This window comes from Maylandia zebra, linkage group LG3, assembly GCF_041146795.1.
Source record: "Maylandia zebra isolate NMK-2024a linkage group LG3, Mzebra_GT3a, whole genome shotgun sequence".
NCBI classification, from domain to species: Eukaryota; Metazoa; Chordata; class Actinopteri; order Cichliformes; family Cichlidae; genus Maylandia; species Maylandia zebra.
The window spans coordinates 51,756,185-51,775,573 of record NC_135169.1 but is presented as its reverse complement, the minus strand read 5'-3'; the positions used below and the strand labels follow the sequence as shown (position 1 = coordinate 51,775,573).

Here is a 19,389-nt window from a genome sequence, read left to right as displayed (position 1 = left end):
ATCAGCTAGCAGCACAAGACATTGGAAAACAGCCAAAAGCAATGTCGTTAATGTGCCCTCATCAATGGGCAGCTGCTTTTGGTCTTTTAATACACCCCTTCTCTGGATCAAAAGCGGTTCAATGACATGAAAATGAAAGGCTTACAGCACCAGGTATTCCAAGGAAGTCTCCCATCCAAGTACTAACCAAGCCCAGCCCTGCTTAGCTTCCGAGATCAGATGAGGTCGGGCGTGCTCAGGGTGGTATGGCCGTAAGCTGCTGGCCCCAGCACAATGTCTCAATTTATGGATTCAACTGATTAGGTGGCAAGTACCTGAAGTTACGAAGACAATCCTATAACCATACCTGCATGTTTGCATAATACCCTAGGCTCAGTTTGGCATTTATCTAACAGCACAGGCCCTGGATTGTTGAAGATGGCCTCTGGAACCAGCACAGGGCCTGGTGTGTTGTACATGGCCACAGCAAGCAGCACAGGGCCAGGTTTGGTGAAGATGGTCTCGGCCAGAAGCACAGGGTCTGGTGTGATATGAGTGGCCTGAGCAAGAGCCACAGGCCCTGGTGTGGTGTAGGTGGCCTCAGCCAGCAGCCACAGGCCCTTGTGTGGTGTAAGTGGCCTCAGCCAGAACCCACAGGCCCTGGTGTGGTGTAAGTGGCCTCAGCCAGTGCCACAGGCCCTGGTGTGGTGTAATTGGCCTCAATAGCAACTAAGGCCCTGGTGTTGTGTATGTGGCCTCAGCCAGCAGCCACAGGCCCTGGTGTGGTGTAAGTGGCCTCAGAAGCAAATAAGGCCCTGGTGTGGTGTAAGTGGCCTCAGCCAGCAGCACAAGGCCTGGTGTGTTGTACATGGCCACAGCAAGCAGCACTGGGCCAGGTTTGGTGAAGATGGCCTTGGCCAGAAGCACAGGGTCTGGTGTGATATGAGTGGCCTGAGCAAGAGCCACAGGCCCTGGTGTGGTGTAAGTGGCCTCAGCCAGAAGCCAAAGGCCCTGGTGTGGTGTAGGTGGCCTCAGCCAGCAGCCACAGGCCCTTGTGTGGTGTAAGTGGCCTCAGCCAGCAGCCACAGGCCCTAGTGTGGTGTAAGTGGCCTCAGCCAGCAGCCACAGGCCCTGGTGTGGTGTAAGTGGCCTCAGCCAGCAGCCACAGGCCCTGGTGTGGTGTAAGTGGCCTGAGCAAGAGCCACAGACCCTGGTGTGGTGTAATTGGCCTCAGCCAGAAGCCAAAGGCCCTGGTGTGGTGTAGGTGGCCTCAGCCAGCAGCCACAGGCCCTTGTGTGGTGTAGGTGGCCTCAGCCAGCAGCCACAGGCCCTGGTGTGGTGTAAGTGGCCTCAATAGCAACTAATGCCCTGGTGTGGTGTAAGTGGCCTCAGCCAGTGCCACAGGCCCTGGTGTGGTGTAAGTGGCCTGAGCAAGAGCCACAGACCCTGGTGTGGTGTAATTGGCCTCAATAGCAACTAAGGCCCTGGTGTGGTGTAGGTGGCCTCAGCCAGCAGCCACAGGCCCTGGTGTGGTGTAAGTGGCCTCAGCCAGCAGCCACAGGCCCTGGTGTGGTGTAAGTGGCCTCAGCCAGCAGCCACAGGCCCTGATGTGGTGTAAGTGGCCCCAGCCGGTCACTCAGGCCCTGGTGTGGTGTAGGTGGCATCAGCTAGCAGCACAAGACATTGGAAAACAGCCAAAAGCAATGTCGTTAATGTGCCCTCATTAATGGGCAGCTGCTTTTGGTCTTTTAATACACCCCTTCTCTGGATCAAAAGCGGTTCAATGACATGAAAATGAAAGGCTTACAGCACCAGGTATTCCCAGGTAGTCTCCCATCCAAGTACTAACCAAGCCCAGCCCTGCTTAGCTTCCGAGATCAGACGAGGTCGGGCGTGCTCAGGGTGGTATGGCCGTAAGCTGCTGGCCCCAGCACAATGTCTCAATTTATGGATTCAACTGATTAGGTGGCAAGTACCTGAAGTTACGAAGACAATCCTATAACCATAACTGCATGTTTGCATAATACCCTAACCCAAAGGCTCAGTTTGGCATTTATCCAACAGCACAGGCCCTGGATTGTTGAAGATGGCCTCTGGAACCAGCACAGGGCCTGGTTGGGTGAAGATGGCCTCGGCCAGAAGCACAGGGTCTGGTGTGATATGAGTGGCCTGAGCAAGAGCCACAGGCCCTGGTGTGGTGTAAGTGGCCTCAGCCAGCAGCCACAGGCCCTGGTGTGGTGTAAGTGGCCTCAGCCAGCAGCCACAGGCCCTGGTGTGGTGTAAGTGGCCTCAGCCAGTGCCACAGGCCCTGGTGTGGTGTAATTGGCCTCAATAGCAACTAAGGCCCTGGTGTGGTGTATGTGGCCTCAGCCAGCAGCCACAGGCCCTTGTGTGGTGTACATGGCCACAGCCAGCAGCCACAGGCCCTGGTGTGGTGTAAGTGGCCTCAATAGCAACTAAGGCCCTGGTGTGGTGTAAGTGGCCTCAGCCAGCAGCCACAGGCCTTGGTGTGGTGTAAGTCGCCTCATCCAGCAGCCACAGGCCCTGGTGTGGTGTAAGTGGCCTCAGCCAGCAGCCACAGGCCCTGGTGTGGTGTAAGTGGCCTCAGCCAGTGCCAGAGGCCCTGGTGTGGTGTAATTGGCCTCAATAGAAACTAAGGCCCTGGTGTGGTGTATGTGGCCTCAGCCAGCAGCCACAGGCCCTGGTGTGGTGTAAGTGGCCTCAGAAGCAAATAAGGCCGTGGTGTGGTGTAAGTGGCCTCAGCCAGAGCCACAGGCCCTGGTGTGGTGTAAGTGGCCTGAGCAAGAGCCACAGGCCCTGGTGTGGTGTAAGTGGTCTCAGCCAGCAGCCACAGGCCCTGGTGTGGTGTAGGTGGCCTCAGCCAGCAGCCACAGGCCCTTGTGTGGTGTAAGTGGCCTCAGCCAGCAGCCACAGGCCCTGGTGTGGTGTAAGTCGCCTGAGCAAGAGCCACAGACCCTGGTGTGGTGTAATTGGCCTCAATAGCAACTAAGGCCCTGGTGTGGTGTAGGTGGCCTCAGCCAGCAGCCACAGGCCTTGGTGTGGTGTAAGTGGCCTCAACCAGAGCCACAGGCCCTGATGTGGTGTAAGTGGCCCCAGCCGGTCACTCAGGCCCTGGTGTGGTGTAGGTGGCATCAGCTAGCAGCACAAGACATTGGAAAACAGCCAAAAGCAATGTCGTTAATGTGCCCTCATTAATGGGCAGCTGCTTTTGGTCTTTTAATACACCCCTTCTCTGGATCAAAAGCGGTTCAATGACATGAAAATGAAAGGCTTACAGCACCAGGTATTCCAAGGAAGTCTCCCATCCAAGTACTAACCAAGCCCAGCCCTGCTTAGCTTCCGAGATCAGACGATGTCAGGCGTGCTCAGGGTGGTATGGCCGTAAGCTGCTGGCTCCAGCACAATGTCTCAATTTATGGATTCAAGTAATTAGGTGGCAAGTACCTGAAGTTACGAAGACAATCCTATAACCATACCTGCATGTTTGCATAATACCCTAACCCAAAGGCTCAGTTTAGCATTTATCTAACAGCACAGGCCCTGGATTGTTGAAGATGGCCTCAGGAACCAGAACAGGGCCTGGTGTGTTGTACATGGCCACAGCTAGCAGCACAGGGCCTGGTTTGGTGAAGATGGCCTCGGCCAGAAGCACAGGCCCTGGTGTGATATGAGTGGCCTGAGCAAGAGCCACAGGCCCTGGTGTGGTGTAATTGGCCTCAATAGCAACTAAGGCCCTGGTGTGGTGTAAGTGGCCTCAGCCAGAGCCACAGGCCATGGTGTGGTGTAAGTGGCCTCAATAGCAACTAAGGCCCTGGTGTGGTGTAAGTGGCCTCAGCCAGAGCCACAGGCCCTGGTGTGGTGTAAGTGGCCTCAGCCAGTGCCACAGGCCCTGGTGTGGTGTAAGTGGCCTGAGCAAGAGCCACAGACCCTGGTGTGGTGTAATTGGCCTCAATAGCAACTAATGCCCTGGTGTGGTGTAAGTGGCCTCAGCCAGCAGCCACAGGCTCTGGTGTGGTGTAAGTGGCCTGAGCAAGAGCCACAGACCCTGGTGTGGGGTAATTGGCCTCAATAGCAACTAAGGCCCTGGTGTGGTGTAGGTGGCCTCAGCCAGCAGCCACAGGCCCTGGTGTGGTGTAAGTGGCCTCAGCCAGCAGCCACAGGCCCTGGTGTGGTGTAAGTGGCCTCAGAAGCAAATAAGGCCGTGGTGTGTTGTATGTGGCCTCAGCCAGCAGCCACAGGCCCTGGTGTGGTGTAAGTGGCCTCAATAGCAACTAAGGCCCTGGTGTGGTGTAAGTGGCCTCAGCCAGCAGCCACAGGCCTTGGTGTGGTGTAAGTCGCCTCATCCAGCAGCCACAGGCCCTGGTGTGGTGTAAGTGGCCTCAGCCAGAGCCACAGGCCCTGGTGTGGTGTAATTGGCCTCAATAGCAACTAATGCCCTGGTGTGGTGTAAGTGGCCTCAGCCAGCAGCCACAGGCCCTGATGTGGTGTAAGTGGCCGCAGCCGGTCACTCAGGCCCTGGTGTGGTGTAGGTGGCCTCAGCCAGCAGCCACAGGCCTTGGTGTGGTGTAAGTCGCCTCATCCAGCAAATACAGGCCCTGGTGTGGTGTAAGTGGCCTCAGCCAGAGCCACAGGCCCTGATGTGGTGTAAGTGGCCCCAGCCGGTCACTCAGGCCCTGGTGTGGTGTAGGTGGCATCAGCTAGCAGCACAAGACATTGGAAAAGAGCCAAAAGCAATGTCGTTAATGTGCCCTCATTAATGGGCAGCTGCTTTTGGTCTTTTAATACACCCCTTCTCTGGATCAAAAGCGGTTCAATGACATGAAAATGAAAGGCTTACAGCACCAGGTATTCCAAGGAAGTCTCCCATCCAAGTACTAACCAAGCCCAGCCCTGCTTAGCTTCCGAGATCAGACGTGGTCGGGCATGCTCAGGGTGGTATGGCCGTAAGCTGCTGGCCATAGCACAATGTCTCAATTTATGGATTCAACTGATTAGGTGGCAAGTACCTGAAGTTACGAAGACAATCCTATAACCATACCTGCATGTTTGCATAATACCCTAACCCAAAGGCTCAGTTTAGCATTTATCCAACAGCACAGGCCCTGGATTGTTGAAGATGGCCTCAGGAACCAGAACAGGGCCTGGTGTGTTGTACATGGCCACAGCTAGCAGCACAGGGCCTGGTTTGGTGAAGATGGCCTCGGCCAGAAGCACAGGGCCTGGTGTGATATGAGTGGCCTGAGCAAGAGCCACAGGCCCTGGTGTGGTGTAGGTGGCCTGAGCAAGAGCCACAGGCCCTGGTGTGGTGTATGTGGCCTCAGCCAGCAGCCACAGGCCCTGGTGTGGTGTAAGTGGCCTCAGCCAGCAGCCACAGGCCCTGGTGTGGTGTAAGTGGCCTCAGCCAGCAGCCACAGGCCCTTGTGTGGTGTAAGTGGCCTCAGCCAGCAGCCACAGGCCCTGGTGTGGTGTAAGTGGCCTCAGCCAGCAGCCACAGGCCCTGGTGTGGTGTAAGTGGCCTGAGCAAGAGCCACAGACCCTGGTGTGGTGTAATTGGCCTCAATAGCAACTAAGGCCCTGGTGTGGTGTAGGTGGCCTCAGCCAGCAGCCACAGGCCCTGGTGTGGTGTAAGTGGCCTCAGCCAGCAGCCACAGGCCCTGGTGTGGTGTAAGTGGCCTCAGCCAGAGCCACAGGCCCTGATGTGGTGTAAGTGGCCCCAGCCGGTCACTCAGGCCCTGGTGTGGTGTAGGTGGCATCAGCTAGCAGCACAAGACATTGGAAAACAGCCAAAAGCAATGTCGTTAATGTGCCCTCATCAATGGGCAGCTGCTTTTGGTCTTTTAATACACCCCTTCTCTGGATCAAAAGCGGTTCAATGACATGAAAATGAAAGGCTTACAGCACCAGGTATTCCAAGGAAGTCTCCCATCCAAGTACTAACCAAGCCCAGCCCTGCTTAGCTTCCGAGATCAGATGAGGTCGGGCGTGCTCAGGGTGGTATGGCCGTAAGCTGCTGGCCCCAGCACAATGTCTCAATTTATGGATTCAACTGATTAGGTGGCAAGTACCTGAAGTTACGAAGACAATCCTATAACCATACCTGCATGTTTGCATAATACCCAAAGGCTCAGTTTGGCATTTATCTAACAGCACAGGCCCTGGATTGTTGAAGATGGCCTCTGGAACCAGCACAGGGCCTGGTGTGTTGTACATGGCCACAGCAAGCAGCACAGGGCCAGGTTTGGTGAAGATGGTCTCGGCCAGAAGCACAGGGTCTGGTGTGATATGAGTGGCCTGAGCAAGAGCCACAGGCCCTGGTGTGGTGTAGGTGGCCTCAGCCAGCAGCCACAGGCCCTTGTGTGGTGTAAGTGGCCTCAGCCAGAAGCCACAGGCCCTGGTGTGGTGTAAGTGGCCTCAGCCAGTGCCACAGGCCCTGGTGTGGTGTAATTGGCCTCAATAGCAACTAAGGCCCTGGTGTTGTGTATGTGGCCTCAGCCAGCAGCCACAGGCCCTGGTGTGGTGTAAGTGGCCTCAGAAGCAAATAAGGCCCTGGTGTGGTGTAAGTGGCCTCAATAGCAACTAAGGCCCTGGTGTGGTGTAAGTGGCCTCAGCCAGCAGCACAAGGCCTGGTGTGTTGTACATGGCCACAGCAAGCAGCACTGGGCCAGGTTTGGTGAAGATGGCCTTGGCCAGAAGCACAGGGTCTGGTGTGATATGAGTGGCCTGAGCAAGAGCCACAGGCCCTGGTGTGGTGTAAGTGGCCTCAGCCAGAAGCCACAGGCCCTGGTGTGGTGTAGGTGGCCTCAGCCAGCAGCCACAGGCCCTTGTGTGGTGTAAGTGGCCTCAGCCAGCAGCCACAGGCCCTGGTGTGGTGTAAGTGGCCTCAGCCAGCAGCCACAGGCCCTGGTGTGGTGTAAGTGGCCTCAGCCAGAGCCACAGGCCCTGATGTGGTGTAAGTGGCCCCAGCCGGTCACTCAGGCCCTGGTGTGGTGTAGGTGGCATCAGCTAGCAGCACAAGACATTGGAAAACAGCCAAAAGCAATGTCGTTAATGTGCCCTCATTAATGGGCAGCTGCTTTTGGTCTTTTAATACACACCTTCTCTGGATCAAAAGCGGTTCAATGACATGAAAATGAAAGGCTTACAGCACCAGGTATTCCAAGGAAGTCTCCCATCCAAGTACTAACCAAGCCCAGCCCTGCTTAGCTTCCGAGATCAGACGAGGTCGGGCGTGCTCAGGGTGGTATGGCCGTAAGCTGCTGGCCCCAGCACAATGTCTCAATTTATGGATTCAACTGATTAGGTGGCAAGTACCTGAAGTTACGAAGACAATCCTATAACCATACCTGCATGTTTGCATAATACCCTAACCCAAAGGCTCAGTTTAGCATTTATCTAACAGCACAGGCCCTGGATTGTTGAAGATGGCCTCAGGAACCAGCACAGGGCCTGGTGTGTTGTACATGGCCACAGCTAGCAGCACAGGGCCTGGTTTGGTGAAGATGGCCTCGGCCAGAAGCGCAGGGCCTGGTGTGATGTGAGTGGCCTGAGCAAGAGCCACAGGCCCTGGTGTGGTGTAAGTGGCCTCAGCCAGAAGCCACAGGCACTGGTGTGGTGTAAGTGCCCTCAGCCAGCAGCCACAGGCCCTGGTGTGGTGTAAGTGGCCTCAGCCAGCAGCCACAGGCCCTGGTGTGGTGTAAGTGGCCTCAGCCAGCAGCCACAGGCCCTGGTGTGGTGTAAGTGGCCTCAGCCAGTGCCACAGGCCCTGGTGTGGTGTAAGTGGCCTGAGCAAGAGTCACAGACCCTGGTGTGGTGTAATTGGCCTCAATAGCAACTAAGGCCCTGGTGTGGTGTAAGTGGCCTCAGCCAGAAGCCACAGGCACTGGTGTGGTGTAAGTGGCCTCAGCCAGCAGCCACAGGCCCTGGTGTGGTGTAAGTAGCCTCAGCCAGAGCCACAGGCCCTGGTGTGGTGTAAGTAGCCTCAGCCAGTGCCACAGGCCCTGGTGTGGTGTAAGTGGCCTGAGCAAGAGCCACAGACCCTGGTGTGGTGTAATTGGCCTCAATAGCAACTAATGCTCTGGTGTGGTGTAGGTGGCCTCAGCCAGCAGCCACAGGCCCTGGTGTGGTGTAAGTGGCCTCAATAGCAACTAAGGCCCTGGTGTGGTGTAAGTGGCCTCAGCCAGTGCCACAGGCCCTGGTGTGGTGTAATTGGCCTCAATAGCAACTAATGCCCTGGTGTGGTGTAAGTGGCCTCAGCCAGCAGCCACAGGCTCTGGTGTGGTGTAAGTGGCCTGAGCAAGAGCCACAGACCCTGGTATGGGGTAATTGGCCTCAATAGCAACTAAGGCCCTGGTGTGGTGTAGGTGGCCTCAGCCAGCAGCCACAGGCCCTGGTGTGGTGTAAGTGGCCTCAGCCAGCAGCCACAGGCCCTGGTGTGGTGTAAGTGGCCTCAGAAGCAAATAAGGCCGTGGTGTGTTGTATGTGGCCTCAGCCAGCAGCCACAGGCCCTGGTGTGGTGTATGTGGCCTCAATAGCAACTAAGGCCCTGGTGTGGTGTAAGTGGCCTCAGCCAGCAGCCACAGGCCTTGGTGTGGTGTAAGTCGCCTCATCCAGCAGCCACAGGCCCTGGTGTGGTGTAAGTGGCCTCAGCCAGAGCCACAGGCCCTGGTGTGGTGTAATTGGCCTCAATAGCAACTAATGCCCTGGTGTGGTGTAAGTGGCCTCAGCCAGCAGCCACAGGCCCTGGTGTGGTGTAAGTGGCCTCAGCCAGCAGCCACAGGCCCTGATGTGGTGTAAGTGGCCGCAGCCGGTCACTCAGGCCCTGGTGTGGTGTAGGTGGCCTCAGCCAGCAGCCACAGGCCTTGGTGTGGTGTAAGTCGCCTCATCCAGCAAATACAGGCCCTGGTGTGGTGTAAGTGGCCTCAGCCAGAGCCACAGGCCCTGATGTGGTGTAAGTGGCCCCAGCCGGTCACTCAGGCCCTGGTGTGGTGTAGGTGGCATCAGCTAGCAGCACAAGACATTGGAAAACAGCCAAAAGCAATGTCGTTAATGTGCCCTCATCAATGGGCAGCTGCTTTTGGTCTTTTAATACACCCCTTCTCTGGATCAAAAGCGGTTCAATGACATGAAAATGAAAGGCTTACAGCACCAGGTATTCCAAGGAAGTCTCCCATCCAAGTACTAACCAAGCCCAGCCCTGCTTAGCTTCCGAGATCAGATGAGGTCGGGCGTGCTCAGGGTGGTATGGCCGTAAGCTGCTGGCCCCAGCACAATGTCTCAATTTATGGATTCAACTGATTAGGTGGCAAGTACCTGAAGTTACGAAGACAATCCTATAACCATACCTGCATGTTTGCATAATACCCTAGGCTCAGTTTGGCATTTATCTAACAGCACAGGCCCTGGATTGTTGAAGATGGCCTCTGGAACCAGCACAGGGCCTGGTGTGTTGTACATGGCCACAGCAAGCAGCACAGGGCCAGGTTTGGTGAAGATGGTCTCGGCCAGAAGCACAGGGTCTGGTGTGATATGAGTGGCCTGAGCAAGAGCCACAGGCCCTGGTGTGGTGTAGGTGGCCTCAGCCAGCAGCCACAGGCCCTTGTGTGGTGTAAGTGGCCTCAGCCAGAACCCACAGGCCCTGGTGTGGTGTAAGTGGCCTCAGCCAGTGCCACAGGCCCTGGTGTGGTGTAATTGGCCTCAATAGCAACTAAGGCCCTGGTGTTGTGTATGTGGCCTCAGCCAGCAGCCACAGGCCCTGGTGTGGTGTAAGTGGCCTCAGAAGCAAATAAGGCCCTGGTGTGGTGTAAGTGGCCTCAGCCAGCAGCACAAGGCCTGGTGTGTTGTACATGGCCACAGCAAGCAGCACTGGGCCAGGTTTGGTGAAGATGGCCTTGGCCAGAAGCACAGGGTCTGGTGTGATATGAGTGGCCTGAGCAAGAGCCACAGGCCCTGGTGTGGTGTAAGTGGCCTCAGCCAGAAGCCAAAGGCCCTGGTGTGGTGTAGGTGGCCTCAGCCAGCAGCCACAGGCCCTTGTGTGGTGTAAGTGGCCTCAGCCAGCAGCCACAGGCCCTAGTGTGGTGTAAGTGGCCTCAGCCAGCAGCCACAGGCCCTGGTGTGGTGTAAGTGGCCTCAGCCAGCAGCCACAGGCCCTGGTGTGGTGTAAGTGGCCTGAGCAAGAGCCACAGACCCTGGTGTGGTGTAATTGGCCTCAATAGCAACTAAGGCCCTGGTGTGGTGTAGGTGGCCTCAGCCAGCAGCCACAGGCCCTGGTGTGGTGTAAGTGGCCTCAGCCAGCAGCCACAGGCCCTGGTGTGGTGTAAGTGGCCTCAGCCAGAGCCACAGGCCCTGATGTGGTGTAAGTGGCCCCAGCCGGTCACTCAGGCCCTGGTGTGGTGTAGGTGGCATCAGCTAGCAGCACAAGACATTGGAAAACAGCCAAAAGCAATGTCGTTAATGTGCCCTCATTAATGGGCAGCTGCTTTTGGTCTTTTAATACACACCTTCTCTGGATCAAAAGCGGTTCAATGACATGAAAATGAAAGGCTTACAGCACCAGGTATTCCAAGGAAGTCTCCCATCCAAGTACTAACCAAGCCCAGCCCTGCTTAGCTTCCGAGATCAGACGAGGTCGGGCGTGCTCAGGGTGGTATGGCCGTAAGCTGCTGGCCCCAGCACAATGTCTCAATTTATGGATTCAACTGATTAGGTGGCAAGTACCTGAAGTTACGAAGACAATCCTATAACCATACCTGCATGTTTGCATAATACCCTAACCCAAAGGCTCAGTTTAGCATTTATCCAACAGCACAGGCCCTGGATTGTTGAAGATGGCCTCAGGAACCAGAACAGGGCCTGGTGTGTTGTACATGGCCACAGCTAGCAGCACAGGGCCTGGTTTGGTGAAGATGGCCTCGGCCAGAAGCGCAGGGTCTGGTGTGATGTGAGTGGCCTGAGCAAGAGCCACAGGCCCTGGTGTGGTGTAAGTGGCCTCAGCCAGAAGCCACAGGCACTGGTGTGGTGTAAGTGGCCTCAGCCAGCAGCCACAGGCCCTGGTGTGGTGTAAGTGGCCTCAGCCAGCAGCCACAGGCCCTGGTGTGGTGTAAGTGGCCTCAGCCAGCAGCCACAGGCCCTGGTGTGGTGTAAGTGGCCTCAGCCAGCAGCCACAGGCCCTGGTGTGGTGTAAGTGGCCTCAGCCAGCAGCCACAGGCCCTGGTGTGGTGTAAGTGGCCTCAGCCAGCAGCCACAGGCCCTGGTGTGGTGTAAGTGGCCTCAGCCAGAGCCACAGGCCCTGGTGTGGTGTAAGTGGCCTCAGCCAGTGCCACAGGCCCTGGTGTGGTGTAATTGGCCTCAATCGCAACTAATGCCCTGGTGTGGTGTAGGTGGCCTCAGCCAGCAGCCACAGGCCCTGGTGTGGTGTAAGTGGCCTCAATAGCAACTAATGCCCTGGTGTGGTGTAAGTGGCCTCAGCCAGTGCCACAGGCCCTGGTGTGGTGTAAGTGGCCTGAGCAAGAGCCACAGACCCTGGTGTGGTGTAATTGGCCTCAATAGCAACTAAGGCCCTGGTGTGGTGTAGGTGGCCTCAGCCAGCAGCCACAGGCCCTGGTGTGGTGTAAGTGGCCTCAGCCAGCAGCCACAGGCCCTGGTGTGGTGTAAGTGGCCTCAGCCAGCAGCCACAGGCCCTGATGTGGTGTAAGTGGCCCCAGCCGGTCACTCAGGCCCTGGTGTGGTGTAGGTGGCATCAGCTAGCAGCACAAGACATTGGAAAACAGCCAAAAGCAATGTCGTTAATGTGCCCTCATTAATGGGCAGCTGCTTTTGGTCTTTTAATACACCCCTTCTCTGGATCAAAAGCGGTTCAATGACATGAAAATGAAAGGCTTACAGCACCAGGTATTCCCAGGTAGTCTCCCATCCAAGTACTAACCAAGCCCAGCCCTGCTTAGCTTCCGAGATCAGACGAGGTCGGGCGTGCTCAGGGTGGTATGGCCGTAAGCTGCTGGCCCCAGCACAATGTCTCAATTTATGGATTCAACTGATTAGGTGGCAAGTACCTGAAGTTACGAAGACAATCCTATAACCATAACTGCATGTTTGCATAATACCCTAACCCAAAGGCTCAGTTTGGCATTTATCCAACAGCACAGGCCCTGGATTGTTGAAGATGGCCTCTGGAACCAGCACAGGGCCTGGTTGGGTGAAGATGGCCTCGGCCAGAAGCACAGGGTCTGGTGTGATATGAGTGGCCTGAGCAAGAGCCACAGGCCCTGGTGTGGTGTAAGTGGCCTCAGCCAGCAGCCACAGGCCCTGGTGTGGTGTAAGTGGCCTCAGCCAGCAGCCACAGGCCCTGGTGTGGTGTAAGTGGCCTCAGCCAGTGCCACAGGCCCTGGTGTGGTGTAATTGGCCTCAATAGCAACTAAGGCCCTGGTGTGGTGTATGTGGCCTCAGCCAGCAGCCACAGGCCCTTGTGTGGTGTACATGGCCACAGCCAGCAGCCACAGGCCCTGGTGTGGTGTAAGTGGCCTCAATAGCAACTAAGGCCCTGGTGTGGTGTAAGTGGCCTCAGCCAGCAGCCACAGGCCTTGGTGTGGTGTAAGTCGCCTCATCCAGCAGCCACAGGCCCTGGTGTGGTGTAAGTGGCCTCAGCCAGCAGCCACAGGCCCTGGTGTGGTGTAAGTGGCCTCAGCCAGTGCCAGAGGCCCTGGTGTGGTGTAATTGGCCTCAATAGCAACTAAGGCCCTGGTGTGGTGTATGTGGCCTCAGCCAGCAGCCACAGGCCCTGGTGTGGTGTAAGTGGCCTCAGAAGCAAATAAGGCCGTGGTGTGGTGTAAGTGGCCTCAGCCAGAGCCACAGGCCCTGGTGTGGTGTAAGTGGCCTGAGCAAGAGCCACAGGCCCTGGTGTGGTGTAAGTGGTCTCAGCCAGCAGCCACAGGCCCTGGTGTGGTGTAGGTGGCCTCAGCCAGCAGCCACAGGCCCTTGTGTGGTGTAAGTGGCCTCAGCCAGCAGCCACAGGCCCTGGTGTGGTGTAAGTCGCCTGAGCAAGAGCCACAGACCCTGGTGTGGTGTAATTGGCCTCAATAGCAACTAAGGCCCTGGTGTGGTGTAGGTGGCCTCAGCCAGCAGCCACAGGCCTTGGTGTGGTGTAAGTGGCCTCAACCAGAGCCACAGGCCCTGATGTGGTGTAAGTGGCCCCAGCCGGTCACTCAGGCCCTGGTGTGGTGTAGGTGGCATCAGCTAGCAGCACAAGACATTGGAAAACAGCCAAAAGCAATGTCGTTAATGTGCCCTCATTAATGGGCAGCTGCTTTTGGTCTTTTAATACACCCCTTCTCTGGATCAAAAGCGGTTCAATGACATGAAAATGAAAGGCTTACAGCACCAGGTATTCCAAGGAAGTCTCCCATCCAAGTACTAACCAAGCCCAGCCCTGCTTAGCTTCCGAGATCAGACGAGGTCAGGCGTGCTCAGGGTGGTATGGCCGTAAGCTGCTGGCTCCAGCACAATGTCTCAATTTATGGATTCAAGTAATTAGGTGGCAAGTACCTGAAGTTACGAAGACAATCCTATAACCATACCTGCATGTTTGCATAATACCCTAACCCAAAGGCTCAGTTTAGCATTTATCTAACAGCACAGGCCCTGGATTGTTGAAGATGGCCTCAGGAACCAGAACAGGGCCTGGTGTGTTGTACATGGCCACAGCTAGCAGCACAGGGCCTGGTTTGGTGAAGATGGCCTCGGCCAGAAGCACAGGCCCTGGTGTGATATGAGTGGCCTGAGCAAGAGCCACAGGCCCTGGTGTGGTGTAATTGGCCTCAATAGCAACTAAGGCCCTGGTGTGGTGTAAGTGGCCTCAGCCAGAGCCACAGGCCATGGTGTGGTGTAAGTGGCCTCAATAGCAACTAAGGCCCTGGTGTGGTGTAAGTGGCCTCAGCCAGAGCCACAGGCCCTGGTGTGGTGTAAGTGGCCTCAGCCAGTGCCACAGGCCCTGGTGTGGTGTAAGTGGCCTGAGCAAGAGCCACAGACCCTGGTGTGGTGTAATTGGCCTCAATAGCAACTAATGCCCTGGTGTGGTGTAAGTGGCCTCAGCCAGCAGCCACAGGCTCTGGTGTGGTGTAAGTGGCCTGAGCAAGAGCCACAGACCCTGGTGTGGGGTAATTGGCCTCAATAGCAACTAAGGCCCTGGTGTGGTGTAGGTGGCCTCAGCCAGCAGCCACAGGCCCTGGTGTGGTGTAAGTGGCCTCAGCCAGCAGCCACAGGCCCTGGTGTGGTGTAAGTGGCCTCAGAAGCAAATAAGGCCGTGGTGTGTTGTATGTGGCCTCAGCCAGCAGCCACAGGCCCTGGTGTGGTGTAAGTGGCCTCAATAGCAACTAAGGCCCTGGTGTGGTGTAAGTGGCCTCAGCCAGCAGCCACAGGCCTTGGTGTGGTGTAAGTCGCCTCATCCAGCAGCCACAGGCCCTGGTGTGGTGTAAGTGGCCTCAATAGCAACTAAGGCCCTGGTGTGGTGTAAGTGGCCTCAGCCAGAGCCACAGGCCCTGGTGTGGTGTAATTGGCCTCAATAGCAACTAATGCCCTGGTGTGGTGTAAGTGGCCTCAGCCAGCAGCCACAGGCCCTGATGTGGTGTAAGTGGCCGCAGCCGGTCACTCAGGCCCTGGTGTGGTGTAGGTGGCCTCAGCCAGCAGCCACAGGCCTTGGTGTGGTGTAAGTCGCCTCATCCAGCAAATACAGGCCCTGGTGTGGTGTAAGTGGCCTCAGCCAGAGCCACAGGCCCTGATGTGGTGTAAGTGGCCCCAGCCGGTCACTCAGGCCCTGGTGTGGTGTAGGTGGCATCAGCTAGCAGCACAAGACATTGGAAAAGAGCCAAAAGCAATGTCGTTAATGTGCCCTCATTAATGGGCAGCTGCTTTTGGTCTTTTAATACACCCCTTCTCTGGATCAAAAGCGGTTCAATGACATGAAAATGAAAGGCTTACAGCACCAGGTATTCCAAGGAAGTCTCCCATCCAAGTACTAACCAAGCCCAGCCCTGCTTAGCTTCCGAGATCAGACGTGGTCGGGCATGCTCAGGGTGGTATGGCCGTAAGCTGCTGGCCATAGCACAATGTCTCAATTTATGGATTCAACTGATTAGGTGGCAAGTACCTGAAGTTACGAAGACAATCCTATAACCATACCTGCATGTTTGCATAATACCCTAACCCAAAGGCTCAGTTTAGCATTTATCCAACAGCACAGGCCCTGGATTGTTGAAGATGGCCTCAGGAACCAGAACAGGGCCTGGTGTGTTGTACATGGCCACAGCTAGCAGCACAGGGCCTGGTTTGGTGAAGATGGCCTCGGCCAGAAGCACAGGGCCTGGTGTGATATGAGTGGCCTGAGCAAGAGCCACAGGCCCTGGTGTGGTGTAGGTGGCCTGAGCAAGAGCCACAGGCCCTGGTGTGGTGTATGTGGCCTCAGCCAGCAGCCACAGGCCCTGGTGTGGTGTAAGTGGCCTCAGCCAGCAGCCACAGGCCCTGGTGTGGTGTAAGTGGCCTCAGCCAGCAGCCACAGGCCCTTGTGTGGTGTAAGTGGCCTCAGCCAGCAGCCACAGGCCCTGGTGTGGTGTAAGTGGCCTCAGCCAGCAGCCACAGGCCCTGGTGTGGTGTAAGTGGCCTGAGCAAGAGCCACAGACCCTGGTGTGGTGTAATTGGCCTCAATAGCAACTAAGGCCCTGGTGTGGTGTAGGTGGCCTCAGCCAGCAGCCACAGGCCCTGGTGTGGTGTAAGTGGCCTCAGCCAGCAGCCACAGGCCCTGGTGTGGTGTAAGTGGCCTCAGCCAGAGCCACAGGCCCTGATGTGGTGTAAGTGGCCCCAGCCGGTCACTCAGGCCCTGGTGTGGTGTAGGTGGCATCAGCTAGCAGCACAAGACATTGGAAAACAGCCAAAAGCAATGTCGTTAATGTGCCCTCATCAATGGGCAGCTGCTTTTGGTCTTTTAATACACCCCTTCTCTGGATCAAAAGCGGTTCAATGACATGAAAATGAAAGGCTTACAGCACCAGGTATTCCAAGGAAGTCTCCCATCCAAGTACTAACCAAGCCCAGCCCTGCTTAGCTTCCGAGATCAGATGAGGTCGGGCGTGCTCAGGGTGGTATGGCCGTAAGCTGCTGGCCCCAGCACAATGTCTCAATTTATGGATTCAACTGATTAGGTGGCAAGTACCTGAAGTTACGAAGACAATCCTATAACCATACCTGCATGTTTGCATAATACCCTAGGCTCAGTTTGGCATTTATCTAACAGCACAGGCCCTGGATTGTTGAAGATGGCCTCTGGAACCAGCACAGGGCCTGGTGTGTTGTACATGGCCACAGCAAGCAGCACAGGGCCAGGTTTGGTGAAGATGGTCTCGGCCAGAAGCACAGGGTCTGGTGTGATATGAGTGGCCTGAGCAAGAGCCACAGGCCCTGGTGTGGTGTAGGTGGCCTCAGCCAGCAGCCACAGGCCCTTGTGTGGTGTAAGTGGCCTCAGCCAGAAGCCACAGGCCCTGGTGTGGTGTAAGTGGCCTCAGCCAGTGCCACAGGCCCTGGTGTGGTGTAATTGGCCTCAATAGCAACTAAGGCCCTGGTGTTGTGTATGTGGCCTCAGCCAGCAGCCACAGGCCCTGGTGTGGTGTAAGTGGCCTCAGAAGCAAATAAGGCCCTGGTGTGGTGTAAGTGGCCTCAATAGCAACTAAGGCCCTGGTGTGGTGTAAGTGGCCTCAGCCAGCAGCACAAGGCCTGGTGTGTTGTACATGGCCACAGCAAGCAGCACTGGGCCAGGTTTGGTGAAGATGGCCTTGGCCAGAAGCACAGGGTCTGGTGTGATATGAGTGGCCTGAGCAAGAGCCACAGGCCCTGGTGTGGTGTAAGTGGCCTCAGCCAGAAGCCACAGGCCCTGGTGTGGTGTAGGTGGCCTCAGCCAGCAGCCACAGGCCCTTGTGTGGTGTAAGTGGCCTCAGCCAGCAGCCACAGGCCCTGGTGTGGTGTAAGTGGCCTCAGCCAGCAGCCACAGGCCCTGGTGTGGTGTAAGTGGCCTCAGCCAGCAGCCACAGGCCCTGGTGTGGTGTAAGTGGCCTGAGCAAGAGCCACAGACCCTGGTGTGGTGTAATTGGCCTCAATAGCAACTAAGGCCCTGGTGTGGTGTAGGTGGCCTCAGCCAGCAGCCACAGGCCCTGGTGTGGTGTAAGTGGCCTCAGCCAGCAGCCACAGGCCCTGGTGTGGTGTAAGTGGCCTCAGCCAGAGCCACAGGCCCTGATGTGGTGTAAGTGGCCCCAGCCGGTCACTCAGGCCCTGGTGTGGTGTAGGTGGCATCAGCTAGCAGCACAAGACATTGGAAAACAGCCAAAAGCAATGTCGTTAATGTGCCCTCATTAATGGGCAGCTGCTTTTGGTCTTTTAATACACACCTTCTCTGGATCAAAAGCGGTTCAATGACATGAAAATGAAAGGCTTACAGCACCAGGTATTCCAAGGAAGTCTCCCATCCAAGTACTAACCAAGCCCAGCCCTGCTTAGCTTCCGAGATCAGACGAGGTCGGGCGTGCTCAGGGTGGTATGGCCGTAAGCTGCTGGCCCCAGCACAATGTCTCAATTTATGGATTCAACTGATTAGGTGGCAAGTACCTGAAGTTACGAAGACAATCCTATAACCATACCTGCATGTTTGCATAATACCCTAACCCAAAGGCTCAGTTTATCATTTATCCAACAGCACAGGCCCTGGATTGTTGAAGATGGCCTCAGGAACCAGAACAGGGCCTGGTGTGTTGTACATGGCCACAGCTAGCAGCACAGGGCCTGGTTTGGTGAAGATGGCCTTGGCCAGAAGCACAGGGTCTGGTGTGATATGAGTGGCCTGAGCAAGAGCCACAGGCCCTGGTGTGGAGTAAGTGGCCTGAGCAAGAGCCACAGGCCCTGGTGTGGTGTAATTGGCCTCAATAGCAACTAAGGCCCTGGTGTGGTGTATGTGGCCTCAGCCAGCAGCCACAGGCCCTGGTGTGGTGTAAGTGGCCTCAGAAGCAAATAAGGCCCTGGTGTGGTGTATGTGGCCTCAGCCAGGAGCCACAGGCCCTGGTGTGGTGTAAGTGGCCTCAATAGCAACTAAAGCCCTGGTGTGGTGTAAGTGGCCTCAGCCAGCAGCCACAGGCCTTGGTGTGGTGTAAGTCGCCTCAGCCAGAAGCCACAGGCACTGGTGTGGTGTAAGTGGCCTCAGCCAGCAGCCACAGGCCCTGGTGTGGTGTAAGTGGCCTCAGCCAGCAGCCACAGGCCCTGGTGTGGTGTAAGTGGCCTCAGCCAGCAGCCTCAGGCCCTGGTGTGGTGTAAGTGGCCTCAGCCAGTGCCACAGGCCCTGGTGTGGTGTAAGTGGCCTGAGCAAGAGTCACAGACCCTGGTGTGGTGTAATTGGCCTCAATAGCAACTAATGCCCTGGTGTGGTGTAAGTGGCCTCAGCCAGCAGCCACAGGCCCTGGTGTGGTGTAAGTGGCCTCAGCCAGCAGCCACAGGCCCTGATGTGGTGTAAGTGACCCCAGCCGGTCACTCAGTCCCTGGTGTGGTGTAGGTGGCATCAGCTAGCAGCACAAGACATTGGAAAACAGCCAAAAGCAATGTCGTTAATGTGCCCTCATTAATGGGCAGCTGCTTTTGGTCTTTTAATACACCCCTTCTCTGGATCAAAAGCGGTTCAATGACATGAAAATGAAAGGCTTACAGTACCAGGTATTCCCAGGCAGTCTCCCATCCAAGTACTAACCAAGCCCAGCCCTGCTTAGCTTCCGAGATCAGACGAGGTCGGGCGTGCTCAGGGTGGTATGGCCGTAAGCTGCTGGCCCCAGCACAATGTCTCAATTTATGGATTCAACTGATTAGGTGGCAAGTACCTGAAGTTACGAAGACAATCCTATAACCATACCTGCATGTTTGCATAATACCCTAACCCAAAGGCTCAGTTTGGCATTTATCTAACAGCACAGGCCCTGGATTGTTGAACATGGCCTCTGCAACCAGCACAGGGCCTGGTGTGTTGTACATGGTCACAGCAAGCAGCACAGGGCCAGGTTTGGTGAAGATGGCCTCGGCCAGAAGCACAGGGTCTGGTGTGATATGAGTGGCCTGAGCAAGAGCCACAGGCCCTGGTGTGGTGTAAGTGGCCTCAGCCAGAAGCCACAGGCACTGGTGTGGTGTAAGTGGCCTCAGCCAGCAGCCACAGGCCCTGGTGTGGTGTAAGTGGCCTCAGCCAGCAGCCACAGGCCCTGGTGTGGTGTAAGTGGCCTCAGCCAGCAGCCACAGGCCCTGGTGTGGTGTAAGTGGCCTCAGCCAGTGCCACAGGCCCTGGTGTGGTGTAAGTGGCCTGAGCAAGAGCCACAGACCCTGGTGTGG

At 56.4% G+C, this 19,389-nt stretch overlaps 13 non-coding genes and 1 pseudogene across 13 annotated transcripts; all 14 read right to left on the bottom strand.

Moving 5' to 3' along the window:
- Positions 1 to 138: 138 nt before the first annotated feature.
- Positions 139 to 257, bottom strand: LOC143417851 (5S ribosomal RNA). Its single transcript, XR_013097998.1, has one exon. It is a non-coding gene; the product is annotated as a 5S ribosomal RNA (ribosomal RNA).
- Positions 258 to 1,779: 1,522 nt separating this feature from the next.
- Positions 1,780 to 1,898, bottom strand: LOC143417310 (5S ribosomal RNA). Its single transcript, XR_013097530.1, has one exon. It is a non-coding gene; the product is annotated as a 5S ribosomal RNA (ribosomal RNA).
- A 1,370-nt stretch (positions 1,899 to 3,268) lies between these two features.
- On the bottom strand, positions 3,269 to 3,387 carry LOC143417548 (5S ribosomal RNA; annotated as a pseudogene).
- Positions 3,388 to 4,830: 1,443 nt separating this feature from the next.
- LOC143417424 (5S ribosomal RNA) lies at positions 4,831 to 4,949 on the bottom strand. Its single transcript, XR_013097645.1, has one exon. It is a non-coding gene; the product is annotated as a 5S ribosomal RNA (ribosomal RNA).
- Positions 4,950 to 5,889: 940 nt separating this feature from the next.
- On the bottom strand, positions 5,890 to 6,008 carry LOC143417850 (5S ribosomal RNA). Its single transcript, XR_013097997.1, has one exon. It is a non-coding gene; the product is annotated as a 5S ribosomal RNA (ribosomal RNA).
- Positions 6,009 to 7,135: 1,127 nt separating this feature from the next.
- On the bottom strand, positions 7,136 to 7,254 carry LOC143417971 (5S ribosomal RNA). Its single transcript, XR_013098119.1, has one exon. It is a non-coding gene; the product is annotated as a 5S ribosomal RNA (ribosomal RNA).
- Positions 7,255 to 9,133: 1,879 nt separating this feature from the next.
- Positions 9,134 to 9,252, bottom strand: LOC143417849 (5S ribosomal RNA). The gene has a single exon (XR_013097996.1). It is a non-coding gene; the product is annotated as a 5S ribosomal RNA (ribosomal RNA).
- A 1,285-nt stretch (positions 9,253 to 10,537) lies between these two features.
- LOC143417970 (5S ribosomal RNA) lies at positions 10,538 to 10,656 on the bottom strand. The gene has a single exon (XR_013098118.1). It is a non-coding gene; the product is annotated as a 5S ribosomal RNA (ribosomal RNA).
- A 1,215-nt stretch (positions 10,657 to 11,871) lies between these two features.
- On the bottom strand, positions 11,872 to 11,990 carry LOC143417299 (5S ribosomal RNA). Its single transcript, XR_013097519.1, has one exon. It is a non-coding gene; the product is annotated as a 5S ribosomal RNA (ribosomal RNA).
- Positions 11,991 to 13,360: 1,370 nt separating this feature from the next.
- Positions 13,361 to 13,479, bottom strand: LOC143417349 (5S ribosomal RNA). The gene has a single exon (XR_013097570.1). It is a non-coding gene; the product is annotated as a 5S ribosomal RNA (ribosomal RNA).
- A 1,481-nt stretch (positions 13,480 to 14,960) lies between these two features.
- On the bottom strand, positions 14,961 to 15,079 carry LOC143417423 (5S ribosomal RNA). The gene has a single exon (XR_013097644.1). It is a non-coding gene; the product is annotated as a 5S ribosomal RNA (ribosomal RNA).
- A 940-nt stretch (positions 15,080 to 16,019) lies between these two features.
- LOC143417847 (5S ribosomal RNA) lies at positions 16,020 to 16,138 on the bottom strand. Its single transcript, XR_013097994.1, has one exon. It is a non-coding gene; the product is annotated as a 5S ribosomal RNA (ribosomal RNA).
- Positions 16,139 to 17,461: 1,323 nt separating this feature from the next.
- LOC143417969 (5S ribosomal RNA) lies at positions 17,462 to 17,580 on the bottom strand. The gene has a single exon (XR_013098117.1). It is a non-coding gene; the product is annotated as a 5S ribosomal RNA (ribosomal RNA).
- Positions 17,581 to 18,714: 1,134 nt separating this feature from the next.
- LOC143417242 (5S ribosomal RNA) lies at positions 18,715 to 18,833 on the bottom strand. Its single transcript, XR_013097460.1, has one exon. It is a non-coding gene; the product is annotated as a 5S ribosomal RNA (ribosomal RNA).
- Between the last annotated feature and the right edge of the window lie 556 nt (positions 18,834 to 19,389).